This window comes from Solanum lycopersicum, chromosome 4 (genome assembly GCF_036512215.1).
Source record: "Solanum lycopersicum chromosome 4, SLM_r2.1".
Taxonomy (NCBI): Eukaryota; Viridiplantae; Streptophyta; class Magnoliopsida; order Solanales; family Solanaceae; genus Solanum; species Solanum lycopersicum.
In genome coordinates this window covers 30,175,384-30,197,653 of record NC_090803.1, presented here as the reverse complement: position 1 = coordinate 30,197,653, position 22,270 = coordinate 30,175,384, and the positions used below count along the sequence as shown (strand labels likewise).

The window sequence follows — 22,270 nt, the reverse complement described above, 5'->3', positions numbered from 1 at the left end:
ACCAAACTAAATATTAATTATTTTGTTGGTTTAATTCGGATTGGGTTTGGTTTGTTTTTTTTAACCATAACTATGAACAGTTCTAGTGACATGCAGATTCTTAGATAATGAACAATATGCGTGAAGAACTTGTACTTCAACTAATGTGAAGAAAAGGAAATATTTGAGAGTTTTATGTTTTCATTATTTGATACGTTTTATAATGTTTGAATGTTAGAATTTATTTAATTATTAAATTATATTATTTGACAATAGAATCGGAAAAAAGATTTGATTGGTTGTGATTCTTATTATGAAAAGACGTTATATGTTGAAATTTTAGAAATATTCATGTTACAATAATTTTATTTGCATTTCATATAACTAATTTTTTCACCAAATATAAATATTTTAAGATATTATTTTCAATAAAAAGTATTAACTTTTTATAGAAATGAATTTTTTATAAGTATAATGTTTAATATAATATGTATTTTCAAATATTAAAAATCAACATTCTTAATATTCAAATCGATATGTCTAAATAGGGGTGTGCACTATTTGGATTAAATCGAAAAATCAAACCAAATGAAATCGAATTTTAATTTGGATTGGTTTTTTGGATTCTTGATTTGTTTTGGATTTATAATTTACTTTGTTTGGTCTTTTGGTTTGATCTCGAATTTTAGAAAAATAAAAACTGAAAAATCGAACTATATTATATTATATACGTGTGTGCGCGCGGCGTGTGTGTGTGTTTTTAGAATATAGTTGGAGTTAACCACTTTTATCCCTTTTTGAATATTTTCATTATGCTTTAGTTTATTTTCGTATGTTTGGACATCTATAATTGATATACTTTTAAGTATTGTGTTTTACTTTTACTTGTGATTTATATTAAAAAGTATATTTAAGAAATATATATATATATATATATATATATATATATATATATATATATATATATATATATATATATATATATATATATGATCTTTTAAAAATGCAAATTTAACTTTTTTATGTTTCTAATTATTGGCATAACCAATTAGCCAAACCAAAAAAATTCAAACCAAACTTATTTTGGCGGAATGGGTTACACTTCTTCATTGCCAAAAATCAAAAACCCAAATAGAATAGTATAAAATCGAATTAAAAAACCGAAGACACACCCCTATGTCTAAATTTTAATGAAAGCAATTGAGGCATCATATGTTACCCCAATTTCATTAATACGAAACGCTGAAAGAGAAAAATATACTAAAGTTCTTTTGAAATCATAAATTGGACAAATAAATTAAAATAACTATTTTAATATGAGACCAAAGTAATATTAAATGAAATGAGTCCAGGGTTATTACAGAGAAAATGAATCAATAAAAATTTATTTATGGAAAAGTGAAAATCATTTTGATGGTCCAAGTATGCTTTAAAGAACAAAAAATTGTACTTTGTCATACCTTCGGAAGAAAAGGTAACTTATGTCGAGTTATCTATTTTTGCACTAACAATAGATTGAGATTTAGGCTTTTCTCTATATGTATTGAGCTGAATTTCCACAAAGATACGCTTAATTTGACATGGAAGACTGTTTAGCAGGCTACTATATCACACATAAAAAAGTGTGTGTGTGTGGTCCTGGTCGTAGGTCCATAATAGGTGGCGGGGATCTTTTCCATACAATCCCAGCCTCTGAACTATTTGTTGCCCAGTAGCACGGGGCGTCGTCGAATCGACTCCCCATTGCTAGGGTCCGTCGGTGGTGGTCCTGCAAAAGCTGTCCAGTTGCACCTTGGATTGGGGTGTGTTGGCAAATTCATTCCAAGTCTTTTATGATCCAAGGATGATTATTTTAGGGTCTTTAAGGTATTTTAAGTTGGTTTATAGTCTTAGACCTAGACAATACCTCATTTCAACTATCCAAAACCCCTCCCTCAAGAATGAACTCTCTCAAGCTCCATAGAGGCAAGAACTCAAGGAAGGTCTAGAATTGAAGGTTTTGGACGATATCTTCATCAAAATTTCGTTGGTTTCTTCATTTTGAGGTATGGTAATTGATCCTTTAACTTTCTTTCATTGAAGGAGCGATTTCAAAAAGGGTTTTAAACTCAAACTTCTTCTATTTTTGACTTTAAGCATGGGTCTTTGCATGAAAGGGCTTTAAGGAATCAAATATGTTTTTTCGTGTTAGTCTGAGATTTTAATGTCAAAACTTCAAATTAAACCATGCTTATGCTTATTATCAACTTTTGGCTTATGAAGTGGGTTTGTTGCTCTTGTTTAAATAATGTTAGAGTTGAGTTTCTTATCTTGTATTTTAAGTTTACTACCCATATATGCCTATTTATGTTTTTTTTTGGATGAAATATTGATAAAAGGTGGTGAGAGCTTGGATGAAGGGTAAGTTGTTCTATCTTTTTTAGTTTCCATTGAAATGATTCTTGAGTGGTATGATCCACCTTTGGTGGCGGTGTTTATTTGGAGTATATGAATATGTATTTATATGTGTAGTGTGAGTATGGCCTTGAAGGCTTAATATGTAAAGCAAAGTGATAGTGATGATGTTCTTGTTGATTTGCTTTATGAAACTTGAATGTATAGTTTGTAGAGATTATGTCTGAATGAAGTATATGCATATGTGAAGCATGATAGTGTGTGATATATGATGAAGGGAGGTATGAGCATGTTTAGGAGTCAATACTATGAAAATGGTGATTATGTGGATGATGTGCTCACATGTATTCACACACACACACACACTTTGAATGAATGAATGAAGTTAATTAATGTGAATGAGGGATTTTAGGGTGGACACTCTTTGTAAGTAGAGATTAAGTGTCTAGACCATCCCTACTATCCCTATAGTATGAAAATAGGAGTTTTGGGGTGGACACTCTTCGTGAGTTGAGATCAAGTGTTTAGTAGCAACCCCTACTATTCCCAAGAGCTTTCTAAATAAGGTTGGAGGATGGATACCCTTCGTGAGTTCAGATTTGGTGTCCAATAGTTACCCTTAACCTTTAGTAATGAATGTTTAAGATTCCGTGGGGGAGTTATGCTTACCACCGAGAGGATTTGAAGAAGGGGTGGTTACACTTCGTGATTAGAGATGATGTATCCAATATACCTCTTGAGATGGGTGTTGTAAAAACCTCCAAGTACACACTAGAAGTTAGGACAACCTTTAGGTCGAAACAAGGCGTGATCAGCCTTTCAATGGTCTTGCACAAGCCTCTTCGCTATCATTCATTACATAAGACATGAAAAGTAATGCAGAAATCTAAAATTTTCACAACAATAATAATAAGAAACTTTTTTTATAAAAGCTAAGAAATATGTCTCGTCATCACAAGCCAACTTAAAGACAAGACATAAATATCTTAGGGACACAACCTTTTCACATTGAAATAAATACATAATAAATCTTAACAAGCCTTAAAAGAAGAAACTAAAGAAACAAAGACTATGCCTTCGAATATATGAGGACATATTTAGTCTTGAGAGAGTCGATTCCCAAACTTGCCTTCTACCCTTCAACTCGGCTCCAACCTATAAAGTATAGAAGAGTATGGGGTTAGTACAAACAATTTACTAAGTATGACATATGAAAAATCATGCAAAAAGGGACATTTAGTATAAACATACAAGTCATGCTATTTTGGTAAAAAGCTTCATGAATTAAGTTACAAGACATCATTTAAAACCATCATTAGCACATAAAGTAAAACATCCATTTTTCTCAACATAAAAGCATACTTACAGTGAACCCACTTAACACATAATTCTTCCTATCCCAAGTTATCCTAAGACCCGCTTAGTTAAGACATGAGGAGATTGCTCATACAATCTCTTCACCACACACCCAAGTGATCCTTAAGACTACCAAGGACAATCATACTTCATTTCACTTAGCAAGTCAACATTCAATACTAAAGGCACTATAGAAACATACATACACTTAGGAACTTCACATAAGAACCATCTTCCAAGGAAACCCCCAATTTACACTTGGTGCAATGTGAAAGCATCATCCCATACTACCACTTCCACTTAATGCTCCTTAGGAATAACCTTAGAATAGGCACATCACATTCATCACATACTAAGCTTTCATCATACAAGTCTTAACATCAACATGCTTTCTTAACATTTAACATAAGTCACATTACTTTCATTTACATCATATCATGACCCATTCATACATTTCATATAAGGACATACCAAGACTCCCTCCAAATGCATACTTGTGCAATGGATATGTAGCGTCTCATTCCACCTTCTACCCTAAGTAGTACACCCTTAAGAAGACTTAGTTCATTTGGATACATTTGTGGGGGATAGCTTTAACCGACATAGACGATGAGAGCTTGACATGGAATCCCGGTATATCCTAATCGGATGAGGGATCCCTACTTGCCTAAGGCAGGGTCATATTCTTTAGCTTTTACATGGGTTCTCCAATACCTACACCTGCGCAGACACATATTTAAGGTATAAAAAGATTGTTACTAGGTAACTCACTCTCTACTAATGAGAAGCACATATATCAAGAGGTACATTGAACAGAACCTCTTTACTCACGAAGTGTACCCACCCCTTCTTCAAATACTCTCGGTGCTAAGCATAACTCCCCATGGAGTCTTAAACATTCATTGACTATAGGTTAGGAGATAACTATTGAACACCCCATTTCAACTCACGAAGGGTATCCAACCTCCGACCTATCTTGGAAAGTTCATTAGGAATAATGAGGTTTCTACTAAACACTTCATCTCTACTCACAAAGAGTGTTCACCCCAAAATACCCCTTTTTCATACTTAGGAATAGTAGGGATGGTCTAGACTCTTCATCTCTACTCACAAAGAGTGTTCACCCTACAATCCCCCATTTTCATTCATTGACTTTATTCATGCATTCAAGTGTGTCTGTGACCACATGTGAGCACATCTTTCACATAATGACCACTATTCATAACATTGAATTCTAGACATGCTCAACTCACATTTATCATAATTTACACATCATCATACATATACATATCAAAATTATCATTTCACTTCACATATGATGCTTCCAAGGTCATTCTCACAATACACATATAACTTCATATATTTCAAGTAAACACCACCTCCAAAGTTTGACCATACCACTCAAGAGTTAATTAAAAAATAAGGATTAAAAAGCATAGCCAACTTACCATTCATCCAAGATTTCACCACCTATACACAATTTATCCGATAATCCATCATAAAATAGCCCCCTTTAGGGCAACATCTAAAACTCAATAAAAACACCAAGAAACAATAACTTTAACATTATCTACTCATGATCATAGAACCCATTTCATAATCCAGACATGATTCCATTGGGGTTTTCTCATTAAAATCATCATTTATAACTAGGAAAACTCATTTTAATCAATAAAACATTTTCATGCAAAGACCCATACTTAGAGTCAAGGAATAAAGAAGTTTCAAGTTGAAATCCTTTTTGAAATCTCTTTGAAGTGGCTCCTTGAATGAAAGAAGGTTCAAGGATGACTACTATACCTTAATATGAATAAACCCACAAAAATTTGGTGAAGAAAACGTGAAGAAGTTGGTCCTCTTCCTTGGAGCTTGAAGCTTCTTCAATGGAGGTTTTTGGAGAGAAGGTTTTGGAGAAATTTAATTTGATCTTTAGGGTTGGAAATGATAGGTGAAATTAGGTTTAAAATTGCCTAAATCAGTACACAAATGATCCCCAAAGTCCCCAAAATACACCCACACCATTTGGACCCTTTCCAAACTTGAAATTTTACTTAAAAACGTCGCGGCCAAATCTGGGACTTGGCTGCGCATCGCGAGGCAAGATCTTGATTTTTGCCTTTCAAAAATTCTGAGGAAGTAGACCTCGTGTCAAGGGAACGTCGCAAGGTTGGGCTTCATATCCTGCCCCTGTACGCTGCCTTGGGCAGCATCTTGACCCATGTTTGGGTCCTCCTTGGGGGCCCTTTGAGTGGTCCCCGAGGAGTTGTACTCGGACGTTTTGACACTTGTTACATCCCTCTATACATAGGAACCATTGACACTCAATATCACTCTCAAACCATCCCCCAAAACTTCACCAAAAACACGACGACACACTAGTTCAACTTCAACTAGTTTTCGAACGTCTTAGGCGTTTGACTTCCAAATGATCCCAAACTTTACGAACTAACTTCTAATGCTAAAATTAAATATTTTAATACACTGTTAACTCATGGAACACATGTTAAGCTCTAGTTTGACCCATTTCATTTTTTTGGGTTGTTATAAATGCTCCTCGTTAGAAGATAAATGAGTCACTTAGAAGAAATCTCCTTATACCTTAACTATGTGTCCGCATAGGAGTAGTTATTGGAAACCCCATGTGATGTCTCAAGAAGGACCCTACCTTAGGCAAGTGGGGATCCGTCATATTTTGGAAATCAATTTGATGGAACCCTTTGAGGAAAGAAGTCTCAAAGGTGAAAGGAATCTCATACCTTAGTTTTTGATGAAGATTGATGGAGAAACTTGACCCTTTGCAGCCCTTGAACCCACCTCTAACTTGGTATTCAATGGGGTTTGTTTGGGAGAGAGAAAGAAGAGAGTTTTGGGTTTGAGAATTATGAGATCTTAGGTTAGTCTAATTATCTTAGGGTCTTTATATAGGTCATTAACAAATTTAATTAGACCTCCCCTAACCCCTAATTAACCTCCTAACTAAGCCAACTAATTAAATGAATCAAGTCAAAACGTGCAGCAAAACACAAACCTCACAGACGGAACCCCGACCCATGCCCTATTTGTCAATCGACAGGCCAAGGACCAACTGTCATGTTGGTTCGTTGTTGAGTTCAGAGACTAGTCCAAAACAGGCCTTAGACAATTTTTCTAAGTGTCCGTCAACATAGGCAATCGACCCCCAGATGATTGACACACGATTCGTTGATGACAACCGTCTATGAACACTGCCTTTTGGCAGCCTCTTGCCAAATCGCAAGGGTTCTCCTCAAGGGCCCTTGATTGGTCCTTGGGGAGTTGTGCCCAAACATTTTGACTATGAACTAACTCTAACATGTATTAGATACCCTTCCACCAATTTTCATCATTTTTTGACTCCAAAAAGCATGTCAAATATGATAAGGCACACTAACACCTCATTGAACTAGTTTCCAGACGTCATGGACATTCTTCGACGTTTTGATTCCTAGACTTCCTAAATGATTTATGTACATTAAAATTAACCTTAAAACAATATCTAAACCCTGTGACACTCATGTTAGGCTCTAGAATACGTCTTAGACTTCCGAAGTGTTACAATCCTGCACTTCATCGTTTGTGATAAAAATTCCCTCATTTGGGGGCTAAGCTCCCAACTAAGTGGAGACGCCCCCCTAACGACAGGGCATCATTCAAACCACTAGTCATCGATCATAGTCGTGGTGACATTTCCTTGGCCGATTTTTGCCAACCTTTGGGTCCTCCCCAAGGACTGTGAGGGTGGTTCTTGGGGAGTTGTGCCCAAACGTTTCGATCCTAAACACAACCATATGCTTATTAGGATACCCCCTATCATTTTAGACTTCAAACAACACTCCAACACAAGACAAACATACAAAGGCACACTAGCTATACAAACGACTAGTTTTCAGACGTCTTGGTCGTTCTTTGACGTTGGACCTCAAACCTCATCAAACCAACCATTACAAGCTGTTACACGCCTTGTAAAGGAGTTATAAACTCTTAAGGCACATCTGGAACTCTAGATTATCCTAGATCGTTTTGAGGGTCCTAACAAGGAGGCTGCAACATATAAGAACTATCTCACTTTTTTCACACTCTTTTCGTGCGTTAGAGGCGTTTCTGAGCTGGTAATTGTTGAGGCCGCCTTTTTGAGGCGTTTCTTTTTTATATGATCTAAGAAAAACTAAGATATTGTTGTCGACATGAGGACTAAAATGAGCTTTGTTGTTATTGGGTTGCCTCGTCTATCAAGCAAGGAAAGTAGGACAACCATACTAGTAGCTGTCATGAGCATAGCAAGGCTAATGATCCATGTTCAACAAGTTGAGGAGGACAAGCTGAGGGATAACACATCAAGGAATGAGTTTGGGTAAAAAAAAAAGGTACGTGAACTGGTCTTCTTTCTAACGTAAATTGAAAGGATCTATTTTTTCATCTTCTAGTGCACCTGCATCAAGGAACCATTGTGTGTACAATACTCAAGATTCTCAAAATTGATAGATCTAGACCAGCTTACTGCAAGGTGGTACTTAGACTCTTGCATGTTCCCACTGTGGTAGAAGTCATTCAGGGGTGTGTCGTGATGGATTCATTGATTGCTTAAAATGTAGCCAAAATTGGGATTTTATAAGAGAATTTCCTAAGTACAGACAAAGAAATGATAAAGAGGGCAATACAACCCAGTACACTTCAGTTTCTTCACCAAATAAGAGTTGCATCTGGATAAGCTACTTCAGGTGTAGACGGAGAAGGAAACCATTTTTATGCTATCACTAGTCACTGAGAGCAATAGGATTCCCCAGATATTGTCACATGATCCAAGTCTTCAGTTTTGATGTTTTTCATGAGTAACTTTATGATCCCTTTAGTGTTTTTACTTATCTTGAGAATTCTTTTCTAGCTGAAAGAGTCAATCATAATTGTACCATTTCTCATAAATCACAAGAATATCATGGATGACTTAGTATAGTTAGACATGGTAGAGTTTGATGTCATTCTAGGTATGGACTGACATAATGCCTATTATGCATCAATAGATAAGCACTCAAGTAGTCAAGCTCCAGTTTTCTAGTGAACCAGTTATAGAGTGGAAAATCATTTCAGCAGTGCCTATGGGTCATTCCATTTCGTACCTCAAGGAAAGAAAGTTAGTTTTTAAGTGTTGTATTTATCACTTAGTCTGAGTAATGACTCAAGTGTTGAGGTACCTCCCATTTAGTCAATTTCTATAATAAAAGAGTTTTCATAAGTCTTTCTTGATGATCTACCCGAAGTCCCTCCTGAAGAGATAAATAGACTTCGACAGACATTATTCCATATATTCGTCCTATCTCTATTCCGCCATATATAATGGCACCATCAGATTTGAAAGAGTTGAAAGAACAGTTGAAAGATTTGTTAGACAAGGGTTTCATTCGACCAAGTGTCTCACCTTGGGGTGCTCCTGTCTTAATTGTGAGAAAAAAAAGATGGTTCCCTTAGAATGTGTATAGATTACCACCAATTGAACAAGGTTTATCAAGAATAAATATCATATTCGAAGGATTGATGGTCTTTTCGACCACCTTTGCTTCCTACTTCTCAAAAATTGATCTTAGATCATGCTACCATCAGTTGAAAGTTAGAGAATATAATATTTCAAAGACAACTTTTAGAACAAGATATGGATGTTCTAATTCAATGGTCCGCCCTCTCTTTCACAGCCTAGGAATACACATCGATTAGCTTAAGTAAGCCTTTTTGACTAATACACTTTGTTGATGCAACAAACTTTTTCTATTCCACGAGCAGATCCCCACTTATTTTTTTTAAAAAAAGAAATTAAGAAAACTTAACTTAAAAAGATTTTAACAGACTAAATCTTAATAAATTTAGAGAAAATGGGTAAGAGATTTTTATTTACGCTTCAAGAAGGTTTTTAAGGTATTTGAAACGTCCGCTAACATGCAATTATCGTACGACTTAGGTTAAAATTTTTTTGACTATTTTTTAGGAAAATGATTGATACGAACATAATTATATTAATTTAAAATATTTGATTAACTTGAGAAAATAGTTAAAAGAATATAAAATTGGTACTTAGTTGAAGCATTTGAATTGAAATGCAAGTGACTAGAATTTTAATAAAACTAAAATTTATTAAATTTACTTGACTCATTTGTAAAAAAATAATTTAAACTAGTTAATTTGAGCATGAAAATCATTTTAAATTATTTGAAAAATAAATAAAAGGTTTTGGTTAAATATATTGAATAAAAATGTAAGAGTTGATAAAAGTAAACTATATCAAAATAAACCAACATAAAAAATACAGTTCATCTTTTAAAAATTTAAGTAAGTTATTTAAAGTTAGAGTTAACCAAAAACACAAAGCAATAAATAGTCACAATTAAGTAAGCTAAGAGAAATAAAGGAGAAGATGAATTTGGGCTTTTCTTGGCCAAATTTGCTACTACTTTTCGGGTTTAACCCAAAACCCATTTTTGTATACACAAACTGTATATCAGTGTATACAGCTCGCATATCAGCATCATTTCCTACATATTAACCCATACATCGACTGTATACAGTCCACCTTGATGCCTCCACCCAGTATCTTCGTTTCTACCTAGTATTTGTTGCATTTTGACCTACATACCAACCCATATATCGACTGTATACAGTCCACCTTGACGCCTCCAACCTGTATCTTCGTTTTTTACTAGTATTTGTTGCATTTTGACCTGCATATCAATATTTCCGTGGTGTATACTAGTGTATACTGATGTATATAGCATGCGTACTGCCCATTTTGGACTTCCCAAACCTGTTTTCATTTCCACGCTCATATAGAAAGGTTGCTGACTCGATGGAGGAATCATTGGGTTTCTACCCAACCCGAGATGCAAGGAGAGTAACAAAGGGAGTCCAATGGACTCAAACCGAGGGAATTCATGCAAGAAAAGAAGGACAAAGATTGATGTTTGCGGCTGTGATAAATATGCAATATGACATTTTTCAAATTATGACAACATCAAAGAAGAGAGGGAACAACAGTGATGGTATTCAAAAAATGAAAAGAACATTTCTTGCATTTCGTGGAAACACTGACAACATGCTTGCTATATCATTGAACAAAGTCACTGTTGACTAATTCATCCATGGCCTTTGAAAAAGAAATGAATAGCTATTGTATCAAACAAACAATTATGGTTCCTTCTAATTTTAACAGTACTAAGAAACTAAGCATGCTTGCATATATAACTGAACGAAGTCAGTGTTGACTAATTCATCCATGGCCTTTGAAAAAGAAATGATCAGCTATTGTATCAAACAAACAATTGTGGTTCCTTTTATTTTTAACAGTACTAAGAAACTAAACATGGAGAACATTATAACATGGATGGAAGAAATGAATTTATAACACTAAACTATCAAAGTCTAAGCCTAGAGAAATTTGAAGTCACATACATGTACGCACGAAAAATAAAACAAATGGTAATTTGCAGATTTCTAATAACACAAAAGAGATACACCAGTAGGTGTAAAAAATTGCATATTCTAGAAAACAAATCAGATACATAGTTCAAGTAAAGCTCAGACACCTGGATTGATAAAGACTTAGCACATATTTAAACAAATATCGCATTTGGCAATCTAATAATCTAAATTAAACCAAATGCTAGACGTCTAATTCAAAAGCTCACAGATGGGCATTTGGTTAAAGGAAAGCGAGTGCTGGAACAAGCCAAGGTTTGGAAGGCAGCAAAATCTCTTCCTTGGCCTTAAGTCCACTACTAGTAGCAAATATTTTTGACGAGAATCTAAATGAAATAGAGACATAAACTCAATTCTAACATGGCACATTGGACCATAAGATGGTAACAAGACTTAGATGAAGAGGGAAGGTGATCATCAAATCTATAAAACATAATAAACGACATACAACTGCCACTTTTGCGGATTCTGAGATTTCAATGATTTAAAGACAATAACAAGTAACAGCCCACAACAAAAAACAGAGGGACGGATGTTTGGGTAGGACAAGTCAAGCACGACAATATGTTTGACTCGGCAGCTTTAGGCGTACAACAAAAACATGATAGCAACCTGTTAAGACCAAAACGAGTTTAAACCAAGAAAAAACCAGAACTATGAGACTAACCATTTGGAAGGATTAACACTATTTTAGCTACATTTGATTGCTAAGACGACAAGAACTATTGATCATGCCAACAAGAAAAAAGGATAAAGCTTAAATCACAAAGCCACAAAGTTCAATTTTGTTTTATTTTTTTGTTTTTAAGAAAGAATGAACTGTGAAACAATCAGTGAGAAATAGCTTGATGAACTAGCTTCAAATCACAATACATGAGCTATAGCAATATAAGAAAAAAGTCAATCTTAATTAGTAATATTTTGTCAACAAACAACTCAAAATACTATATCATCTAAAAACAAACCAACAATGAACTGTCCAAAAGAATAATCCTTTAGGCAGAAAACAAAATAGAACATACATCATTTGAAAGGAAAACGAGAGGTAGGAATAAGGACATCACCTTTCTCGGAGCAACGATACTAGGACGACGAGAAGAGTAATTCCACCACTCCCTTCAACTACTAACGGCAAGCTAAGAAAATTCGAAAATTTTGAAGTGTAGAAATGACTATTGCTCAGGAATTCAAACACTAAAAACAAAAAACCTCTTACTATGCTTGCCCCCTTCCTCAGCACAGTGAAGAAGAGACTATTTACAGAAAATTGAGATCAAATTTGATGGGGGAAATCCGTTGGACTTTTTTAAAGAGGAGATTGAATTTTTTCTTTGCTCCTTTTCGAGATCAACAGTAAAAGGAAAGGGGAGTCATTCCCTTATCTGAAAACTTCGCAAAAGGGGGAGAAAAGGGGACGGGACGCGGTTATTGCAGGCGTACTGTTGGCGCCGTTTGGAGCTGGAGCCGGCCGAATTTGAGAAAAATGAAAGAGAGGGCGTACTGTTGGACGCGACTTTTGCTGGATTTCAGTTTTCTCTTAGGACAGCTGGTTCACCGAGATTTCTGGGTTAGCTGGTGTGAAGAAGAAACGCGAGGGGGTCGGGTCGTTTGGTAATGCAAGGCCTTCCTAGAAGATGAACAACTATTGAGTAACTTTTTCTGAAAAAATTGGGATAGAAAAGATGAACATAAATAAATATGTTTGGTTGGCTAAAAACAAAATGCAATAATGTGCCTAATAGAATGTACCATTCATTGAACTATTGGTACAATAAATGATAGCAGTGCTCGTCCAGCCCAACTCTCACTTATTACTAAGGGTTATGTGTTTATTGATTACCACTTGTCCTCTTTATCAATAGGGATCGAGCCAACTCTTCCAAGCTAGGGTTTTCTATTGACAACTGTTGTACAAATCTCTTTTCACAATAACATGATGTATTTGTGCCTTTATATACCTTTTCCGTAAAAAGATTTTCGATGAAGCTTGAATAATCTTAATAATTTCTATTTCATTCTTAGATAAGTTTTTACATGATCTTTCCAATGTTTCCAGAAAAAGTTTCTAAGGTACTTAACGATGTTGCTACTCTTTTGCCGAAACATTTAGAAAACGGCAAAGATATCATAAATTCTACATCTCTAGGACCTGAAATTAGAAACGACATTTCTATGGGGAGGGATTCTGCAAAGGGAGAAATCCCCGTCAATCCTACAGATAACACAAGCAACAATGTGAAAGACGACAAGGATATTGGTGTTGCCTCTAGGACCTCAACGCCTGATGCCATGGGTGATTTCTGCATTGGCAAGCGGCGACGGGGTACTAGAAGTGTAATTCCACCTAAAAGGTTTCTTGATTACTTTTCGAAAGGAAGAAAGTCACTCAAGAAAGGCTAGATTTAGTAATGGAATTGTTATAGAAGAGTGACAACATGGGTAAGAAGCGATGTAGTTATGATTTTGAATATTTTCATCTTCTTTTAGACTTTTAGCTCATCTTTCAAGTGTATTTTCATGTACTATTCCGTGCAATTGCCTTTGTTGCGTCCTATTGTATTCAGTAAGACATTGTTTACTAATATATATTTGTGTTTGTATTGTGAAATTGTGAGTTGTTGTAGTAACGCATTTTGCCGCCTCCATTACTGTTGGATTCTAAAAAACTCATTTGTTGATCATGTATTGTAGATCTTACGAAGTTGTGAGGTTATTATCATTTAGTCTCTCCGATTTTCTATTGTGTTAGTTAAGCCTTTCCAAATTCAACAAGTACAAAAAACAAGTCTGTTTATGCAGAATTAGTATTGTTTTTTTTATTGAGTAAGTTTTTGTAAATCCTTTTCTAAGAATATCACTTAGATGGAACAGTGTTCTCTAGTTAAGATGTTTATAATTACGAATTCATGGTGATATTTTTTTGTTAAATATGTTTATACTTCACAGTGTTGCATTTCCCTCATTTTGTGATTTTATCTTTGAGTGCATAGAGGTTTTGAGCCATGTTATACTTCAGTAACTGGGTTTTCAGTTAATTAATATGATTGTTTTACTTTTTTAGTAACTATCATGTCTCTACTCAGTGAGAATTTTAAATTTGATCTCTTTGTCACGGCTCGAGCTACACACGTGATGCGAACATGGGACCTAGGATCACAAGTGACCCCAAAATAACCCTACAAACATGACATTAGCATTTTAAGAATAATAATAAATGATGCGGAAGCTTAATATCATGAAAATGAAAGTGATGGGTAATACTCATTATAAAACTGAATATATTAAATCTGATAGTTTAATGCAAGAGAAATCAACTCAAATACTAAGTAGAATCTAACTATGTTTGGTCATAGGTTCTCACTAACTAGTAGTATTGGGACATACCCCATTTAAATAAACCAAAACTGAAACTAGAAGACTGAAATACTAATGTAAATAACATAACAATTGTTCTCAGAGAATAAGGACTCACCACTGATGATGTTGAGCTAGAGATCAGGAACCAATCTATGTGTTACCTTGAAGCTGAAAACCTAAACCTATTGCACAAGAATGTGTAGTACATAGTATGCATTAGTATTTGAGAGGTACTAAGCATACATAATGGAATTAAGATGAAATAACACATAACTGAACAAGCAATAAAGCAACAATATAAACTAAACATGATATAGATAGTGAGTATTGAAGTAATTGAATATAAAGACTACTTTTATAACATGTTTATACTTAAAACTGACTGTACGGAAATGTGCTTAATGCAATAGATTTTGATTGAACGGTGAGAGTTACTAATAACCGACATGAAACTACATGAGCTAAAAATGGAGTCTAATGTATACATTTCATCGATAGGTTCCAATACACCTAGCAAAAGGTGTCAAGGCATGTTGGTTTAATCACTAAGATGATGACCACAGAGGTGAATTACAACCTACGTGGCTCATTGTTTTAGGACAATATAGGTGATTGACCCTAGTCTAACTCAGTATTATGCTACTCCTAATATATTAAATGATTAACATATAAGGACTGAATTTTTGTAATATACTAGATATATCAAAAAACCGTATGCATCAAAAGGCACATGTACGGTTCCTAAGGGATACAATTTTACCCTAATCAATCGACTTTATCGAGAAATATTACCTTTTTAGGCCAAGGGATTGATTCATCTTAGATTCAATCCTATTCGAAAATCAAGTGTCGACACATCTTGAAGGGTTCGCTTATAGTTATTCAAGTATTGACATGCGAACTGAGAGTACAACAATTATAACTAATAATGTGACATTTATAAACTGTAGCATGTGAATATCTATAGTAAGTGAATAATCTGACCTACCATGCATAATTCATAAGCTAACAGATATTTACAACTAGGGTTCTGAATATCATCTAAGAAACTAAATAATATGATAATATGGTTTGAAACATTAGATTAAATGGTTTATGATAATATCCTGAAGTTCTAGAAACCCTAGGCGTGGTTAATAATAGGGAATCAAGAATCTGACTTAATTCTAGGGACCTACTGGGTGAAAGAAGCCCATTAGTGAAATTCCTCATACATAGTGATGTATTCCATGGAGAATTCCTTAGATTTAGGGGCTCTAACTAGAGGAAAATTGTTGCGTTCTTGAACTAAGATTATTGACTTCTTTCTTATGTTAGCTTTCTAACTTTAGAAGTTTTGATGGATGATTTGACTTGGATAAGTTGTAATTATGTTTCTAGGGTAAAACTAATCAAAACTACGTAAATTAAGCTTCTACTGACATAGTTTAGACGTCTTAAATAATTAGGAAAATGCAAAAAAAACCTCGTCTTAATTATTATTGGAGTGAGCAATGAACGACACTGACAGACTACTGCTGGACTGACGGTCCATCAGGTGAGCCATCAATAGCAACTGGAGCTGGGTTTTCTGGGGGCTGATCGATGGATCATGGCCCGACCTAAGGACCTCATGTATGGTCATGGGTCAGCACTTAGTCGTGTTTCATTTGGTTTCTGGGAGATGGGTCGCAGGTGCGAGTCATATTCTTGTATGACAAACCGTTAGTCTTCATATGGTGTGTGGATAGTGCCCATGGGTGCAACCTGCAAAACCTGAAAACTCCAATCTGGTTCGTTCTAGTATACAAGGTTTTACATTATCTCCCTCTTGGGAAAATTCATCCTCAAATCAAGACTAAACTAGTTCAAATGAAGGGAAAGAATTTCAACACTACCCTTAAACACTGAAGACTGATTTCGGAAAAAACTAATTTCCAAGAACATGCAAATATGTTTAAAATACAAGTACAAACTGAACTAACATGATTCTAAAACTGAATTTATGCATGAAAGTGAAAAAACTTAAAAGGAACTCTTACCTCAAGCTGGAATGGAACAGAAGAAAGGAGGTGATGATACTTAACCTTCATGGGTAGTTTTGCTTCCTTAGAGCTCCATCTAGTGACTAACTACTCCACAAAACCTTAACTGAAGAAACTTCTTTTTTTCCTGAACTTTAGAACCTAAATATCAAGGATTTCAACTGGTACCTCTTCATACTTGAGACTATCCTTCAATGAAATATTTTATAAAGTCAAAATAGATGTTGGATTACCTATACACTTCTTCAACAACGAAATGTGACAAAATTGATGCAGTGCTAGCTAGAATTGTAGGCAATTCTAACTAATATGAAACTTTGCCCACTTTTTTCAAGATCTTGTAAGGGCCTACATATTTAGGACTGAACTTCCCTTTCTTGACAAACCTTATAAATCCTTTCATAGGTGACACTTTCAGGAAAACCCAATAATCAACTTGGAACTCTAGTTCCTTTCCCGTTACATCTGCATAATATTTCTAGAGACTCTAGGTTATCTTTAATCTATATATCTAACAAGTTTCACTGCCTCTATTGCATCATGAACTGAATTTGTCCCTATCAAGGATGTTTCACCTACTTCCAAAAATATGAGGTAAACTTATGACCTCTGTATGAGATTATATACAAAGGAACCCTATGAAGCCTAAATATCTATTGGTATAGTCCTCAAAAAATTTGTAGTCTTCATCGCCAAAAAACTTGAAGACTTTGTAACTCTATCAAGTATCACCCAAATTGAGTAATGTTGTTTGCGAGTAGGAGCTAACCCTATGATAAAGTCCATATTTATCGCCTCCCACTTCCAAGTAAGAATGTTGATATCTTGTGTCATGCCTTCTTGTTTATGATGTTCTACCTTGACTTGCAAGAAATTGGGTCACTTAGCAACAAAATCTGCTAAATCTCTTTTCATGTGATTCCACCAATAGACTTTCCACAGATTACAATACATCTTTGTGGCACCTAGATGAATAGAGTATCTTGAGTTATGGGATTCTTAAAGAATTTGTTGTCATATCTCTCCCACCTTAGGAACACATAGTCGACCATGATAGGAAAGTACACCTTCTCCCTTTTGGGATAAAACCTCAACCCTTTCCTGGTGGATTGTACTCTTTAGTTAAAGCAATATTGGATCACACTCTTGCTTTTCCTTGATATCCACTACCAAAGAAGATTTTGACCTATCCTGAACTGGTACACAACCATTGATATGCTCATAATGCGAACTCCTAAGCAAGAAAGTTTGTGAACGTCTTTTGATAGTTCTTTTCTTTCTTCCTCAACATGCGCTACTCTACCCATAAATAAATTCTTTAGATCATATGTTAATAAATTGGCCTTACCATGATGGTAATTCACACTCATATCATATTCCTTGAGAAACTCAAGACACCTCCTCACACACCCATATATTGTGGCCAATACTTGCACTTGTTAAATTTGGTGAATAACTAGTGATTTTTATGTGTTTGGAAAATTACGCTCAAATGTTTTGCATGTTCTTACTCATTTCTTGAGTAATTGAGGATATCATCAATAATGATGATAACAAAGAAGTCCAAATACTGCTGAACACTCTGTTAATCTCTATCCTCTAGGTAACCCTTAGAAATCATCTTTCTGCCCTATAGGTAAGAAATGCATCATGTTAAGGATTGATGCTTCGAAACCCCTTAAATGTTTTGCAGGTTCTTCCCCATTCCTTCACATGACTAATTTCTTACCTAGAGAGCAAAAATATGTCTAACAGTTATCTAGAGGATAGAGATAACCCTTAGAAAACATCTTTTTGCCCTCTAGGTAAGAAATGAATCTACCTATAGGCGCTAATTTACTACCCGTCCATTCTAAGAGTGGTTCATCTGGAAACTAAAAACGGATAATCCTAGTTCTACACTCGACTGAGGCATAACAGGAATGTAAGAAATCCATGCCTAGAATGATATCGAAGTCTAACATTTCTAACCGTACAAGATCTACTTAGGTGACTTTCAAAGATACTGCAACAGGGTAATTTTTGTATATTGGTCTAGCCATAACTGGGTCACCGATTGGACTACAGACTAAGAAAGGTTCTGATAGTGTTTCTGGACTAATATAGAATTTGACTGCAATATAAGAAGTTAAATAAGAAAGAGTAGCTGTTGGATCTAACAAATCATAAACATCTAAGTAAAAGACACGTAACATACCAATGACTGCATCTAGAGAGTCTTCCTGATGCTTGCGAGTCTGTAAAACATACAACCTCTTATAGCATTGTCCGCCACCTATAGCAGATCGGTTACCATATTGAGTCGGATGGACTAATGGTGTTGCTGAAGTTTTAGACTAATCTCAACCATTTTCACCTCCTTGACCCTGTCTAGAAGGACAATATTTCAACCTGTGACCAAACTGAACACTCAAAGCATCCTTTCTTTCCTGCAAGGCACTCACATGGATGATTATTACTAGAGTTAGGGAAACTTAGGTAGTATGTGGTGCCTCAAACACTAAATTGAGTCTTAGAGACCGATGCTCTACCCTTCAGATCATTACGGAACTTGGAGAATAAAATACTAGATGATAAAGGTGCTGGAGCTGTAAATTTCAACTGAGACTACAAGTGATTTCCACCACCCAAATTTTTTTGAGAATAGTCATAGTGCAAGTCCTAGCCTTTTTATTCGATTGGCATATTCCCTAAGCTTATCACTCTCAAACTGCTAACTGTGAGCCATGATCCTAGAGATGCTAATATCTTCAAGTAACATGGAATTTCAACACTATGTCTTCACCTAGTCTGACACTCCATCAAAATTTTTTTACATCTGGACCCTAAAATCAGAAACCATATGAGGAGCATACCTGGAGAGTTAGGTAAACTTGAAACCATACTCTTGGACTATCATTCTACCTTGCCTTAAGTTTATAAATTCCTAAGATTTTGTAAGAACCTACCAAAAAAGTCTCACAAAAGAAATCACAAGTGATAGGAGCTACATTTGTACCGTATTCTATTTCTACTTAGTATACCATATATGAGAGACATCCTTTAGTTAGTAAGATAAGAATTTAACTCGATCATTCCCAGTCACCTGTATCACTTCAAAGATCTTATTGACCTCATTAATTAAGTTCTAAGGATCCTCACCAATGTGCGATCATAAAAATTCTAGTGGATACATCCTAAAAAAAAATCTCACACTCTGGCAATATTTGACCCTACATTAATACTTACTGGAATTGGAACCCGCTAACTTTTATTGTTACACAATCTAATCCAACATTTGAATGGTGTCCTGGAACACTTAATTAGAAACATCTTGTTCTAGGATAGGAGGAGTTGTGTTTGCATTCGTGGATTATTTCTACAGGGAGGCATGATCACTGAAACGTAGAACATCGAGATAGAATGGAATTAGATCATACCCTACGCATTGTAAGAGTAACAAGAAAATAAAGAGTTTTCCTACACATTGTATCCTCCCTCTCATTAGATGTGGTGCTGACTACACATCCATTAAAAAAACTCTACCTAGTGAGGCATTTAAGACATCCCAAGACACTTAAACCTAGGGGTATGGTATCAAGTTTGTCACACCCTGAGTTACCCCCCAAATAAGGACATATGACCTAGGATAAAAAGTTACCCAAGCTATCCTAATAGCATGGAATGAGCATATTAAAAATAATAATAACCAATACGGAAGCTTAATATCGTTAAAAAATGAATGTCATGGGTAATACCCATTCTAAAACTGAATATATCAAATCGGAGAGTTTAATACAAGAGAAATATCAACTCAAATACTAAGTTGAATCTAACTATGTAAACCATGGCCTCTAACTAATTAGAAGTATCGAGACATACCCCAGCTAAATTTAATAATACTGACCTCAAATACTGAAATTCTAAAGTAAATAACATAACCATTATCCCCGGAGAATGAGGACTCACCACTGATATTGCTAAGCTAGAGATTGGGAATCTATCTATACGTGATGTTTAAGATAAGAACCTAAACCTACATCACACCTCTCACTACTTGAGAGGTATTGAGTATTGAAGATAGAGTAAAGCTGAAATAATATATAGTTGATCAAGAAATAAAACAAGGATATAAATTGAACATGATATAAATAATGAGTGCTGAACTAACTGAATACAATTAAAAATTTTATAACATGTTGATTCTAAGGTTGTAGATACAAAGGGTACTGAGAATCAAGTGGCCGGACATTTATCTAGATTGGAGGATGAATTTATGCGAGAATTGGGTGAAAAGGCTTAATTGATATGCATACCCAGACGAACATGTATTGGCCACTTCGCTGGATTCGATTCCATGGTTTGGAGATTTTGCAAATTATTTGGCATGTGATATATCTCCATTGGACTTGTCTTTTCTTGAGAGGAATAAGTTTATGTATGATGTCAAAAAGTTCTTTAAATATGAGTCTTACTTAAACTGGAGTTGTGCAGATGGGATTACTCGTCGTTGTTTACCGAAAGTTGAGATGTTGAGTGTTTTGAAGGCATGTCACTCCTCGCCTGTGGGTGGGAATCATAGTGGTATCCGGACTCCACAAAAGATCTTGCACTCTGGGTACTACTGGTAAACCATTCACCAAGATGCTCACAAATTAACCAAAAAATAGTTATCGGTGCCAATGAGATTGAGAAATTTTGAAGAGGCAAGAGCTACCTTTAAATCCCATTCTGGTGATTGAATTATTTGATGTATAGGGCATTGATTTAACAGGGTCATTTGTGAGTTCTCAGAGGATGAAGTATATATTTGTGGCGGTTGACTATGTGTCAAATATGTGAAAGCAATAGCACTTCCTAACAATGAAGGGAAGAGTATAACCACGTTCTTGAAAAAGAATATCTTCTCTAGATTTGGCACACCTAGGGCAATTATTAGTGATAGTGTCTCTTACTTTTTTAACAAGTTGTTCAAAGGGGTATTGGAGAAATATGGGTTTCTCTATGATGTGTCTACTCTTTATCATCCACACACTAGTGGACAAAGTATAGGTGTCCAATCGAGAAATCAAGCAAATTCTTACAAAAACGGTAAATGCTAATAGAACGGATTAGTCAAGGATACTTGATGATAGTGTTCGGGATTACTACACTACATAAAAGAGTCTCATAGATATGTCTTCATAACAACTTGTATATGGGAAGGCTTGTCAGCTGCCAGTCAAGTTAGAGCACAAAATATGTGGGCAATAAAGAAACTGAAGATGGATCGGAATGAAACGGAAGAACAAAGACTAAATGGGTTGAAAGAGCTTAATTAGTTTCACCTCAACTCCTATTGAAGTTCATCCTTCTAAAAAGATAAGATGAAAATGTATCACGACCAAAGGATTTAAAAGAGCAAATTTCCGGTTGGTGATTTGTTGCTTCTATTCAACTCTAGGCTACGGTTGTTTCTGGGCAAACTCAAGTCCAAGTGGACTGGGCCATTCCTCATCACTAAAGTGTTGTCACATGAAGTGGTTGAGTTGAATAACAAGGAGGGCATTAAGTTCACAATCAACGGTCAAAGGATTAAGATCTACCTGGGGCATGCAGAGAGTGTCCATGAAATGGTTGAGGCCTATCACCTTGATGAAGTCTCAGTAATCAAGGATCCTACATCGTGCAGCGACATTAAATCATGCGCTTATTTGGAGGCAATC

The 22,270-nt window shown here is 35.3% G+C and overlaps 1 long non-coding RNA gene across 1 annotated transcript; it reads right to left on the bottom strand.

Moving 5' to 3' along the window:
- Positions 1-3,280: 3,280 nt before the first annotated feature.
- LOC101253682 (uncharacterized) lies at positions 3,281-12,913 on the bottom strand. The gene is made up of 2 exons (XR_182634.5): positions 12,270-12,913; positions 3,281-3,528 (listed from the first exon to the last, which is right to left on the bottom strand). It is a non-coding gene; the product is annotated as an uncharacterized lncRNA (long non-coding RNA).
- Between the last annotated feature and the right edge of the window lie 9,357 nt (positions 12,914-22,270).